We start from the raw sequence: 13,772 nt of genomic DNA, 5'->3' as shown, positions 1-13,772 counted from the left end.
TCTGGCTCTTCGTGTCTTCCTGTCCCTCCATGTGGGAGATGGATCATTCCTCATGGCACTTGCTATGAGCCCATTTCTGTTCTAAGGCAGGCAGTAAGGAAAATGAGGGAAGCAGGTGGCACCTGTGCCCTAGTTGGGTATTGAGGGGCTGGGGAACCATTTAAGATCCTTGCCTCCAGCTCAGCGCTAGGATATGCTTCCCATTGTATTATAGGTGTGGGTCCCACCGCTGGGACCTGCACCTATATTGAGAACTGGGCCCTGCAAGTGAAGGAGGGCATACTGTGCATGCGCAGCCACCCTCCATTCACTTTCTATGGGGCTGGCAAAAATAGCAGAGCACTGTCTTGGCTATTTCTGTCAGCCCCATAGAAATGAATGGGAGGAGGGGCCGTGCATGCATGGTACACTCCCATTCACTTCTATGGGGAGCCAGCTTGGTGGTGGCTGGACCGGAGTCCTCCAGCCACCATTTTGCGGGGCTCCGTTCTCGATATAGGTGCGGGTCCCAGCATTAAAACCCGCACCTATAAGACAATGGGGGCATATGCGGACGGGATCTTTTTCTGCTGGCCCTGTTTGCATTCAAAATCTGGCGCCTGCGCCGTACCTGTCTTCAGTCGGCGCAGGCGCACTGAGAGGCGGACACTCGCTCGGCCGCTCCATCCTCAATGCGCCTGCGCCGATGACGTCACATCTACACCTGGCGCAGGCGAATTGAGGAAGGAGCGGCCGAGCGAGCGTCCTCTCAGTGTGCCTGCGCAGACTGAAGACAGGTACGGCGCAGGCGCCAGATTTTTAATGCAAACGGCCAGCAGAGAAAGATCCCGTTCGCTGGCCCTGTCAATCAACATGCGGAGGGGGCGTCTTTAGGATAGGAGGATGCGCCTGCTACCAGCAAGTAGCCGCCCTAATTGCTGGTAGCAAGGTAATTTGCATATTTTAAAAGTACGTTAACATAATCTGCTGAACCAAAATTATTAATTACAGTATGTATGCATAAATCGCAGTATAGGGATTAGGCTACTTTCACACTAGCGTTGTTTTAATCCGGCGTTCAATTCCGACACCGGAACTGCCCGCCGGATCCGGAAAAACGTGTGAAAACTGATTACATTTGAATCCTGATCAGGATTTTGATCACAATGAAAAAATGCATTGGAAAAAACGGATCCGCCATTTATGGACTTTAACTTTTTTTTCACATTTTTCGGGTTTAACATGCAAAAGCCGGATCCGTTTTGACTGAACACACAGCGCCAGATCCGACGTTAATGCAAGTCAATGGGAAAAAGGCCTGATCCGGCGTTCAGTCAAAGTGTTCAGGCTTTTTGGCCGGAGGTAAAAATACTGCATGCTACGTTTTTCTAAAAAGCCTGATCAGTCAAAAAGACTGAACTGAAGACATCCTGATGCATCCTGAAGAACTGACTCTCCATTCAGAATGCATGGGGATAAAACTGATCAGTTCTTTTCCGGATTTGAGCCCCTAGGATGGAACTCAGCGCCGGAAAAGAAAAACGCTAGTGTGAAAGTACCCTTAGAAGTAACAAAGAAAAAAACAGTTTAGTGGGGTGACAGAAGCCCTTTAAAGCAATCAGGGTGACTATGGATCTTTCGGATGAAAGGGTCCATAAGTCCGTCCAAGATCAAATGTTTAGTGGTCTGGAACAAAAGAAAAATACAACATCTGATGAGAGGGGTTCCATGGAATCCCAAACATTTGATTATTGTCACGACAGAGGCAAGCCTTTGGGGATGGGGAGCGCACTGCTCTCATCTCTTTCCAAGGCAAATGGTTTGACAGTCAAAGATCCCTCTCTTCAAATCAGAGAGAGTTGATGGCTGAGAAGCGATAAAAGCATTGTCTCCTTACATAAAATGTAAGGACAGACAACACAACAGTACTTGCTTACCTAAATCATCAAGGAGGAACAAGAAGCCTAGCTCTGAGCCAGTTAACAGAAAAAATATTTTCTTGGATGGAAGTACACTTAAGATCCCTGTCAGTTATACATCTAAAAGGATCCCTAAACACAAAGGTGGATTTCTTAAGCAGAACTTATTTAAAATCACCAAAATGGAGCCTAAAAAAACAGGTTTTTCTCCAAATCACAAAATTAGGGTCCATTCACACGTCCATAAGTGTTTTGCGGATCTGCAAAACACAGACACCGGCAATGTGCGGACCCTATAATAGAAAATGCCTAATCTTGTCCGCACGGATGCGGACAGCACATTCCGGCCCCATTGAAAATGAATGGGTCTGCACCCGTTCCGCAAAATTGTGGAACAGATGCAGACCACCCATTTTGCGGACGTGTGAATGGACCCTTATGGGTCCACAAGTGAATCTACAGGTGAAACTCGAAAAATTAGAATATCGTGCAAAGTTCATTTATTTCAGTAATGCAACTTAAAAGGTGAAACTAACATATGAGAGACTCATTACAATTTTAAGCTGCATTAATGCAATTCCTTTTAATTTGCATTACTGAAATAAATTGACTTTTGCACGATATTCTAATTTTTCGAGTTTCACCTGTATTTGCCTCAGCAGCAAATGCAAAATTCAAAAAGTTTTTTTTTCCCTGAACCCCTTTGATGGGAACATTGGTGTGGACGCACAAAAGTGGGATTTTCAAATGGCGTATGCCTTTCCCCCTCTTCAACTAATTCCCAGGGTTCTAAAAAAGATCCGGCTAGACAAGGCCCATGTTATTCTTACAGCTCCTCCACGGCCGAAAAAAACATGGTTCCACTTGCTGAAGACCCCGTTAGTTCAGAGCCCATGGATTCTTCCTTGGAAACAAAATCTATTGTCACAGGGTCCTATCTGTCATCCCAAAGTAGAAAGGTTACATCTGGCAGCATGGAACCTGAAAGGTTGATATTGAGGTCTAGGGGTTTATCTGATGGCATTATCAACACCATGACGGCCAGCAGGAAAGAAGTGACTTCCAGAATTTACGCTAAAGTTTGGAGCCATAATCAAGCCAGAATCTCTTCCCAGAAGTTTTCGGTTCAAGCAATTATAGGATTCCTGCAGTCAGGATTTGAGAAGGGATTACGTCCAAATACATTGAGGGTACACATATCGGCGTTAAGCGCTGTATTTGATGAAAAAATTGCGGATCACCCATGGGTTATCCGTTTCTTGAAAGGGGCAGACAGGTTAAGACTTCCCGGAAATGTTCGGGTTCGGGATCTGAACCCGACCCTAACTTCATCCCGAACCCCATTGAAGTCAATGGGGACCCGAACTTTTCGGCACTAAAAAGGCTGTAAAACAGCCCAGGAAAGAGCTAGAGGGCTGTAAAAGGCAGCAACATGTAGGTAAATCCCCTGCAAACAAATGTGGATAGGGAAATTAATTCAAATAAAAATAAAATATATAAAAATAAACCAATATCAATTGGAGAGAGGTCCCATAGCAGAGAATCTGGCTTCACGTCAGCAGAGAATCAGTCTTCATGCCATAGCAGAGAATCTGGCTTCACGTCACCCACCACTATAACAGTCCATTGTCATATATTTAGGCCCCGGCACTCAGGCAGAGGAGAGAGGTCCCGTAACAGAGAATCTGGCTTCATGTCAGCAGAGAATCAGTCTGCATGTCATAGCAGAGAATCAGGCTTTACGTCACCCAACACTGGAACAGTCCATTGTCAGATATTTAGGCCCAGGCAGAGGAGAGAGGTCCCGTAACAGAGAATCTGGCTTCATGTCAGCAGAGAATCAGTCTGCATGTCATAGCAGAGAATCAGGCTTCACGTCACCCACCACTGGAACAGGCCACTGTCACATATTTAGGCCCAGGCACCCAGGCAGAGGAGAGAGGTCCCATAACAGAGATTCAGGCTTCATGTGAGCAGAGAATCAGTCTTCATGTCATAGCAGAGAATCAGGCTTCACGTCACCCATCACTGGAACAGGCCACTGTCACATATTTAGGCCCAGGCACCCAGGCAGAGGAGAGAGGTCCCATAACAGAGATTTAGGCTTCATGTCAGCAGAGAATCAGTCTTCATGTCATAGCAGAGAATCAGGCTTCACGTCACCCACCACTGGAACAGGCCACTGTCACATATTTAGGCCCAGGCACCCAGACAGAGGAGAGAGGTCCCGTAACAGAGAATCTGGCTTCATGTCAGCACAGAATCAGTCTTCATGTCATAGCAGAGAATCAGGCTTCACGTCACCCACCACTGGAACAGGCCACTGTCACATATTTAGGCCCAGGCACCCAGGCAGAGGAGAGAGGTCCCATAACAGAGATTCAGGCTTCATGTCAGCAGAGAATCAGTCTTCATGTCATAGCAGAGAATCAGGCTTCACGTCACCCACCACTGGAACAGGCCACTGTCACATATTTAGGCCCAGGCACCCAGGCAGAGGAGAGAGGTCCCATAACAGAGATTCAGGCTTCATGTCAGCAGAGAATCAGTCTTCATGTCATAGCAGAGAATCAGGCTTCACGTCACCCACCACTGGAACAGGCCACTGTCACACATTTAGGCCCTGGCACCCAGACAGAGGAGAGAGGTCCCGTAACAGAGAATCTGGCTTCATGTCAGCACAGAATCAGTCTTCATGTCATAGCAGAGAATCAGGCTTCACGTCACCCACCACTGGAACAGGCCACTGTCACACATTTAGGCCCTGGCACCCAGACAGAGGAGAGAGGTCCCGTAACAGAGAATCTGGCTTCATGTCAGCACAGAATCAGTCTTCATGTCAAAGCAGAGAATCAGGCTTCACGTCACCCACCACTGGAACAGGCCACTGTCACACATTTAGGCCCTGGCACCCAGACAGAGGAGAGAGGTCCCGTAACAGAGAATCTGGCTTCATGTCAGCACAGAATCAGTCTTCATGTCAAAGCAGAGAATCAGGCTTCACGTCACCCACCACTGGAACAGGCCACTGTCACACATTTAGGCCCCGGCACCCAGACAGAGGAGAGGTTCATTCAACTTTGGGTTGCCCCGCAATATAATGGTAAAATGAAAATAAAAATAGGATTGAATGAGGAAGTGCCCTGGAGTACAATAATATATTGTTAAGGGGAGGTAGTTAATGTCTAATCTGCACAAGGGATGGACAGGTCCTGTGGGATCCATGCCTGGTTCATTTTTATGAACGTCAGCTTGTCCACATTGGCTGTAGACAGGCGGCTGCGTTTGTCTGTAATGACGCCCCCTGCCGTGCTGAATACACGTTCAGACAAAACGCTGGCCAGCACCTCCAAGGCATAAAAGGCTAGCTCTGGCCACGTGGACAATTTGGAGACCCAGAAGTTGAATGGGGCCGAACCATCAGTCAGTACGTGGAGGGGTGTGCACAGGTACTGTTCCACCATGTTAGTGAAATGTTGCCTCCTGCTAACACGTTCCGTATCAGGTGGTGGTGCAGTTAGCTGTGGCGTGGTGACAAAACTTTTCCACATCTCTGCCATGCTAACCCTGCCCTCAGAGGAGCTGGCCGTGACACAGCTGCGTTGGCGACCTCTTGCTCCTCCTCTGCCTTCGCCTTGGGCTTCCACTGGTTCCCCTGTGACATTTGGGAATGCTCTCAGTAGCGCGTCTACCAACGTGCGCTTGTACTCGCGCATCTTCCTATCACGCTCCAGTGTAGGAAGTAAGGTGGGCACATTGTCTTTGTACCGGGGATCCAGCAGGGTGGCAACCCAGTAGTCCGCACACGTTAAAATGTGGGCAACTCTGCTGTCGTTGCGCAGGCACTGCAGCATGTAGTCGCTCATGTGTGCCAGGCTGCCCAGAGGTAAGGACAAGCTGTCCTCTGTGGGAGGCGTATCGTCATCGTCCTGTGTTTCCCCCCAGCCACGCACCAGTGATGGGCCCGAGCTGCTTTGGGTGCCACCCCGCTGTGAACATGCTTCATCCTCATCCTCCTCCACCTCCTCCTCATCCTCGTCCTCCTCGTCCTCCAGTAGTGGGGCCTGTCTGGCCACATTTGTACCTGGCCTCTGGTGTTGCAAAAAACCTCCCTCTGAGTCACTTCAAAGAGACTGGCCTGAAAGTGCTAAAAATGACCCCTCTTCCTCCTGGGCCACCTCCTCTTCCATCATCGCCCTAAGTGTTTTCTCAAGGAGACATAGAAGTGGTATTGTAACGCTGATAACGGCATCATCGCCACTGGCCATGTTGGTGGAGTACTCGAAACAGTGCAACAGGGCACACAGGTCTCGCATGGAGGCCCAGTCATTGGTGGTGAAGTGGTGCTGTTCCGCAGTGCGACTGACCCGTGCGTGCTGCAGCTGAAACTCCACTATGGCCTGCTGCTGCTCGCACAGTCTGTCCAGCATGTGCAAGGTGGAGTTCCACCTGGTGGGCACATCGCATATGAGGCGGTGAGCGGGAAGGCCGAAGTTACGCTGTAGCGCAGACAGGCGTGCAGCAGCAGGGTGTGAACGCCGGAAGCGCGAACAGACGGCCCGCACTTTATGCAGCAGCTCTGACATGTCGGGGTAGTTGCGAATGAACTTCTGCACCACCAAATTCAGCACATGCGCCAGGCAAGGGATGTGCGTCAAACCGGCTAGTCCCAGAGCTGCAACGAGATTTCGCCCATTATCGCACACCACCAGGCCGGGCTTGAGGCTCACCGGCAGCAATCAATTGTCGGTCTGTTGTTCTATACCCCGCCACAACTCCTGTGCGGTGTGGGGCCTGTCCCCCAAACATATGAGTTTCAGAACGGCCTGCTGACGTTTACCCCGGGCTGTGCTGAAGTTGGTGGTGAAGGTGTGTGGCTGACTGGATGAGCAGGTGGAAGAAGAGGAGGAGGAAGCTGAGTAGGAGGAGGAGGAGACAGGAGGCAAAGAATGTTGCCCTGCGATCCTTGGCGGCGGAAGGACGTGCGCCAAACAGCTCTCCGCCTGGGGCCCAGCCGCCACTACATTTACCCAGTGTGCAGTTAGGGAGATATAGCGTCCCTGGCCGTGCTTACTGGTCCACGTATCTGTGGTTAGGTGGACCTTGCCACAGATGGCGTTGCGCAGTGCACACTTGATTTTATCGGACACTTGGTTGTGCAGGGAAGGCACGGCTCTCTTGGAGAAGTAGTGCCGGCTGGGAACAACATACTGTGGGACAGCAAGCGACATGAGCTGTTTGAAGCTGTCTGTGTCCACCAGCCTAAATGACAGCATTTCATAGGCCAGTAGTTTAGAAATGCTGGCATTCAGGGCCAGGGATCGAGGGTGGCTAGGTGGGAATTTACGCTTTCTCTCAAATGTTTGTGAGATGGAGAGCTGAACGCTGCCGTGTGACATGGTTGAGATGCTTGGTGACGCAGGTGGTGGTGTTGGTGGTACATCCCATGTTTGCTGGGCGGCAGGTGCCAACGTTCCTCCAGAGGCGGAGGAAGAGGCCGAGGCGGCGGCAGCAGCAGAAGAGGCCGAGGCGGCAGCAGCAGAAGAGGTAGCAGGGGGAGCCTGAGTGACTTCTTTGTTTTTAAGGTGTTTACTCCACTGCAGTTCATGCTTTGCATGCAGGTGCCTGGTCATGCAGGTTGTGCTAAGGTTCAGAACGTTAATGCCTCGCTTCAGGCTCTGATGGCACAGCGTGCAAACCACTCGGGTCTTGTCGTCAGCACATTGTTTAAAGAAGTGCCATGCCAGGGAACTCCTTGAAGCTGCCTTTGGGGTGCTCGGTCCCAGATGGCGGCGGTCAGTAGCAGGCGGAGTCTCTTGGCGGCGGGTGTTCTGATTTTGCCCACTGCTCCCTCTTTGTCTTTTGCTACACTGTTGGCTCGGTCTCACCACTGCCTCTTCCTCCGAACTGTGAAAGTCAGTGGCACGACCTTCATTCCATGTGGGGTCTAGGACCTCATCGTCCCCTGCATCGTCTTCCACCCAGTCTTGATCCCTGACCTCCTGTTCAGTCTGCACACTGCAGAAAGACGCAGCAGTTGGCACCTGTGTTTCGTCATCATCAGAGACGTGCTGAGGTGGTATTCCAATGTCCTCATCATCAGGAAACATAAGTGGTTGTGTGTTAGTGCATTCTATCTCTTCCACCCCTGGGGAAGGGCTAGGTGGATGCCCTTGGGAAACCCTGGCAGCAGAGTCTTCAAACAGCATAAGAGACTGCTGCATAACTTGAGGCTCAGACAGTTTCCCTGATATGCATGGGGGTGATGTGACAGACTGATGGGCTTGGTTTTCATGCGCCATCTGTGCGCTTTCTGCAGAAGACTGGGTGGGAGATAATGTGAACGTGCTGGATGCACTGTCGGCCACCCAATTGACTAATGCCTGTACCTGCTCAGGCCTTACCATCCTTAGAACAGCATTGGGCCCCACCAAATAGCCCTGTAAATTCTGGCAGCTACTGGGACCTGAGGTAGTTGGTACACTAGGACGTGTGGCTGTGGCAGAACGTCCTCTCCCAGGGTCCACTAATACCACCACGACCATGTCCACGTCCGCGTCCCTTACTAGTTGTTTTCCTCATTGTTACCGTTCACCACAATAAGAAAAATATTATTCGGGCCAATGTATTGAATTAAAATTCAGGCCTTTTTTTACAGACACCTAACACTGTCTGGCTATCTATTTAGGTACCGTATTCAGTGGCGTCTCTAGCTTTTAAATTTTGGGGGGGCACACTGGGGGCCAGGACAAAAGTAGGGGGGGCAGCTATAACAATGATACATTTACACAAGTATGCTTATAAATGCTGCAATACTTTACCCAATACCTAAAACCGCAACAGGGAAGAAAAGTCCAGCTGTCTGTGGATGACACTTTTATAGAGAGGGGGATCTGTGGATGACACTGCTATGGGGGGGATCTGTGGATGCCACATACCGTATATAGCATCTTATGCTATATGTGTCATCCACAGATCCACCCCATGACAGTGTCATCCCCATTTCCCCCTCCATAACAGCGTCATCCACAGATCTCCCTCCCTATAACAGTGTCATCCACAGATCTCCCTCCCCGCCTCTCACAGGAGTGTACATATATAAAATAAACATATTTCACATGAACACTTACAGTTACTTGGCTTGGCCCTTGGGGATCTCGGACGCCACTTCCACACTTTGGCCTGGGGCTCGGCGGAGCTGATGTTGTGTTTTATCCTAATGAGAAAGATTTCATAATAAGGATTTGGAGAAGGGGCAGAGGGATAGCAGAGCAGAGAGAGGATGGTGCTGCTACTAGGGGGTCATACCATGGGGGAGTAATAAAACCCACCATAATGCCCCCCAGTAGAAATAATTCTCCTTATAATGTGCAAAACATACCCCCTTATGCCCCCAGTTGAGCTAATGTCCCCCATAATGTGCCAGTATAAAAAAAAACTATATAGTGCCCCAGTAAATGCCTCCATAGTGCTCCTCTCCCCCCTTCCTGCTAGTGCCCCCCATAATGTACCAGTATAAAATGCCCCATATATCGTGCCCCAGTAGATGCCCTCAGTGTCCCCCATAATTTGCAAGTATAAAATACCCTTTCTTACTGCCCCCCGTAGATGACTCCAGAGTACTCCTGTCTCCCCTTCTCCATAGTACCCACCATAATGTGTCCCAGTATAAAATGCTACTGTACAGAGCCCCCCATATAAAACACCCCTTCTTTGTGGCCTCAATAGATGCCGCTATAGTGCCCACCAATAAGCCCCCCATCACGTGCCAGTAATAAGCCCCCCAATGTGCCAGTAATTAACCCCCCATTACGTGCTAGTAATAAGCCCCCCCATTACGTGCCAGTAATAAGCCCCCCCATTACGTGCCAGTATTAAGCCCCCCCATCATGTGCCAGTATTAAGTCCCCCCCATCATCATGTGCCAGTATTAAGTCCCCCCCATCATCATGTGCCAGTATTAAGTCCCCCCCATCATCATGTGCCAGTATTAAGTTCCCCCCATCATCATGTGCCAGTATTAAGTCCCCCCCCCCATTGTAATAAGCCCCCATAATGTGCCAGTAACACTAATGTAAAAAAAACAAACAAAAAAAAACACTTATACTTACCTCAGTGTCAGCGATGCGATGCAGACTCTTTCTGTGTCCCGCGCTGTAAGGCTCAGGCGGCGCGATGACGTCATCGCGCCGCCTGCGCCGGCCTCTGATAGGCTGCCGGCCTAGTGCCTGCAGCCTATCAGAGGAAGGGGAAGGGACACGCCTCTCCCTCCCCCAGTGGCGTAGCGTGGGTTGCCAGCACCCGGGGCAAGCCAAAAATTGCGCCCCCCCCCTACTCCAGGCACGCCCCTTTTAACAGATACTGTAGTAGATCACCTGCAGTCCTATGTAACACCACAGATAACACAGTGATAACTCTGAGTACAGAAAATGTAGTAGATGGGTGTAAGCCCCCAGAATTCAGAACACACACAGTGTGACCTGAAGTCTGGGGCCGAATGCGGCAGGGTGGGCCATATTCTCAATCTCCTCCCCCAACCCTACTGTGAAACAGATATGTGGATGGACATTATTATTACAGTATAATACCGCCCCATACCTGTTACATCCAGTGACGTCTCCTGTGATGTAGACTCTCCTCGACATCTTCATTCAGAGATAAGACCGCCATGATACTTTCTTTCAGCCGCTTCTCGTCTCTGCAGAGTTTCACAGAATTTTTTTTAGGTTCCTCACTTTACTCTCATCCTCTCCTTCCTGGTGTCTCAACACTGTCATCCTGCTGCCCCCAAATACTGTGCTAGAGCCAGACAGATAGTCCCCCATTCCTCATAATATTATTTCCCCTGTATATTATAATGTCGCCCTCTTTGTTATTAATATAATGTCCCCCTCTTTGTTATTAATATAATGTCCCCCTCTTTGTTATTAATATAATGTCCCCGCTTTATTATTAATATAATGTCCCCCTCTTTGTTATTAATATAATGTCCCCCTCTTTGTTATTAAAGAGGGGGCCATTACATTAATAATAAAGAGGGGGGCATTATATTAATAACAAAGAGGGGGCCATTATATTAATAACAAAGAGGGGGACATTACATTAATACTAATGCATTGGCCCCTATTTATTATTAATATAATGGCCCCCTATTTATTATTAATATAATGTCCCCCTCTTTGTTATTAATATAATGGCCGCCTCTCCCCTCCTCTCACCTAATTACACAGGGTGGGACTCAGACTGTCACTCACTCTGGGTCGCTTGAATCACTGCCTGGCTGTCCTGGAGTCTGGACTTCAGTTCTGCATCTTCAGTTCATTCATGCTCCGGCTCCTGGCTCTGTACTGCCTTTCCCGCCTGGGAGGTGGGCGGAGCCTATCGGGAACTGCTGTGCATGCCCCGCCCCCTCTCCCCTCCTCACTCTGCTCTGCAGCCGGACGCTGTGTGAAGACGGTGGCGGCTCACTTGGGGGGGGGGGGCATTTTAGTTGGGGGGGAACATGGGGGGGCACAGCATGATGTAGGGGGGGCCGTGGCCCCCTCTGGCCCCCCCTGGCGACGCCACTGACCGTATTACACTAATACAGGCACACAAGTAATGACAGATTTGGTTGAATATAAATGTGAGGCCTATTTTTTACGCGCTGTGTGACAGATATACCTTTAATCACAGAATTAGACTTGTATCTGCACGGTAGCGTGTGTGTTAAGTTTTTCAGAATGACACTATCAGCACCTTGAATCTAAGATATCCTTTTTGGGATAGATTTAAAGTAGGCCTGATATAGCAGAAACTACTAATTTTGAGAATGGCAAATTTGGGAATACTTTTTCAACCCAGAACAAAAACTGTGCTTTTACGGTCACTACAAATAACTTGACCAGCTAAAACAGTACTGATTTGGAGGAATATAAATGTCAGGGCTATTTTTTAGGTGCTGGGTGACAGGTATACCTTTAATCACAGAATTAGACTTGTATCTGCACTGTAGCGTGTGTGTTAAGTTTTTCAGAATGACACTATCAGCACCTTGAATCTAATATACCCTTTTTGGGATAGATTTAAAGTAGGCCTGATATAGCAGAAACTACTAATTTTGAGAATGGCAAATTTGGGAATAGTTTTTCAACCCAGAACAAAAACTGTGCTTTTACGGTCACTACAAATAACTTGACCAGCTAAAACAGTACTGATTTGGAGGAATATAAATGTCAGGTCTATTTTTTAGGCGCTGGGTGACAGGCTCAACTTGCCCCTGATGTAGTATATGGCCAAAAAATAACCACACTATTGATGGTTAAATGCACTTGGGTGACACAGGCTCAGCCTGCACCTGATGTAGTATATGGCCAAAAAATAACCACACTGTTGATGGTTAAATGCACTTGGGTGACACAGGCTCAGCCTGCACCTGATGTAGTATATGGCCAAAAAATAACCACACTGTTGATGGTTAAATGCACTTGGGTGACACAGGCTTAGCCTGCACCTGATGTAGGATATAGCAAAAAATAACCACACTATTGATGGTTAAATGCACTTGGGTGACACAGGCTCAGCCTGCACCTGATGTAGTATATGGCCAAAAAATAACCACACTGTTGATGGTTAAATGCACTTGGGTGACACAGGCTCAGCCTGCACCTGATGTAGGATATAGCAAAAAATAACCACACTATTGATGGTTAAATGCACTTGGTGGTAGCTTGTGCTGGCGCACCACAAGCCACAAAATGGCCGCCGATCACCCCAGAAAAAAGTGATATAAAAACGCTCTGGGCAGCCTAAAAAAAGTGAGCAATTCAATATCAGCACTTCAATGATCCACAGCTGGAGATCGATCACTGAATTAAGTCTTTTGGAGGAGTTAATCTGCCTAATCTCGCCCTAACGTCGCAGCAGCAACTTTTCCCTATGCTTGAATCAGCAGAGTGACGTGCAGCGCTACGTGACCCAAGCTTATATAGAGGCTGGGTCACATGCTGCACTGGCCAATCACAGCCATGCCAATAGTAGGCAAGGCTGTGATGGCCTCTTGGGGCAAGTAGTATGACGCTTGTTGATTGGCTGCTTTGCAGCCTTTCAAAAAGCGCCAAGAAAGCGCCGAACACCGAACCCGAACCCGGACTTTTACGAAAATGTTCGGGTTCGGGTCCGTGTCACAGACACCCCAAAATTCGGTACGAACCCGAACTATACAGTTCGGGTTCGCTCATCCCTAGTTAAGACCCTTTCTAAGACCTACTGTTTCTCCTTGGGACCTCAATTTAGTGCTATCAGGACTGATAAATGCTCCCTTTGAACCCTTTTCAGAAGCCTCTCTGAGGTATTTGTCACTAAAGACCTTATTTTTGGTGGCAATTACCTCAGCGCGTAGAGTTAAATTCAAGCTCTAAAGATAGTGGAACCCTTCTGCATCGTGTTTTCAGACAGAATTGTGTTCAGATTGGACTATTCTTTTCTTCCCAAAGTTGTATCAAATTTCCACAGACAAGAGGAAATTATTGTCCCATCATTTTGTTCAAACTCAAAAACAGAAGGGATAGAGAAGTTCCACAGGTTAGATGTGCATAGGGCTGTTCTACTCTAGAAACCACAAAAACATTCAGGAACACGAACTACTTATTAGTCCAGTTCAGTGGAGCACATAAGGGGCATAAGGCCACAAAGAACTCATTGTCTAGATGGGTAAAAATGGCCATCTCTGAATCATACAAATCTGTAGGAATATCTCCACCAAAATCTTTTACAGCACACTCTACAAGATCAGTTCCCTTACGTCCTACCAGTAGCACAGATGGGGTGAACCACCCCCTATGGACTGGTAGGACCGGCGGAATTTTAATGAGCCCAAGTAATAATTAAACACTT

Source organism: Bufo bufo, chromosome 3, assembly GCF_905171765.1.
Source record: "Bufo bufo chromosome 3, aBufBuf1.1, whole genome shotgun sequence".
Taxonomy (NCBI): Eukaryota; Metazoa; Chordata; class Amphibia; order Anura; family Bufonidae; genus Bufo; species Bufo bufo.
This window is presented reverse-complemented; position numbering follows the sequence as displayed.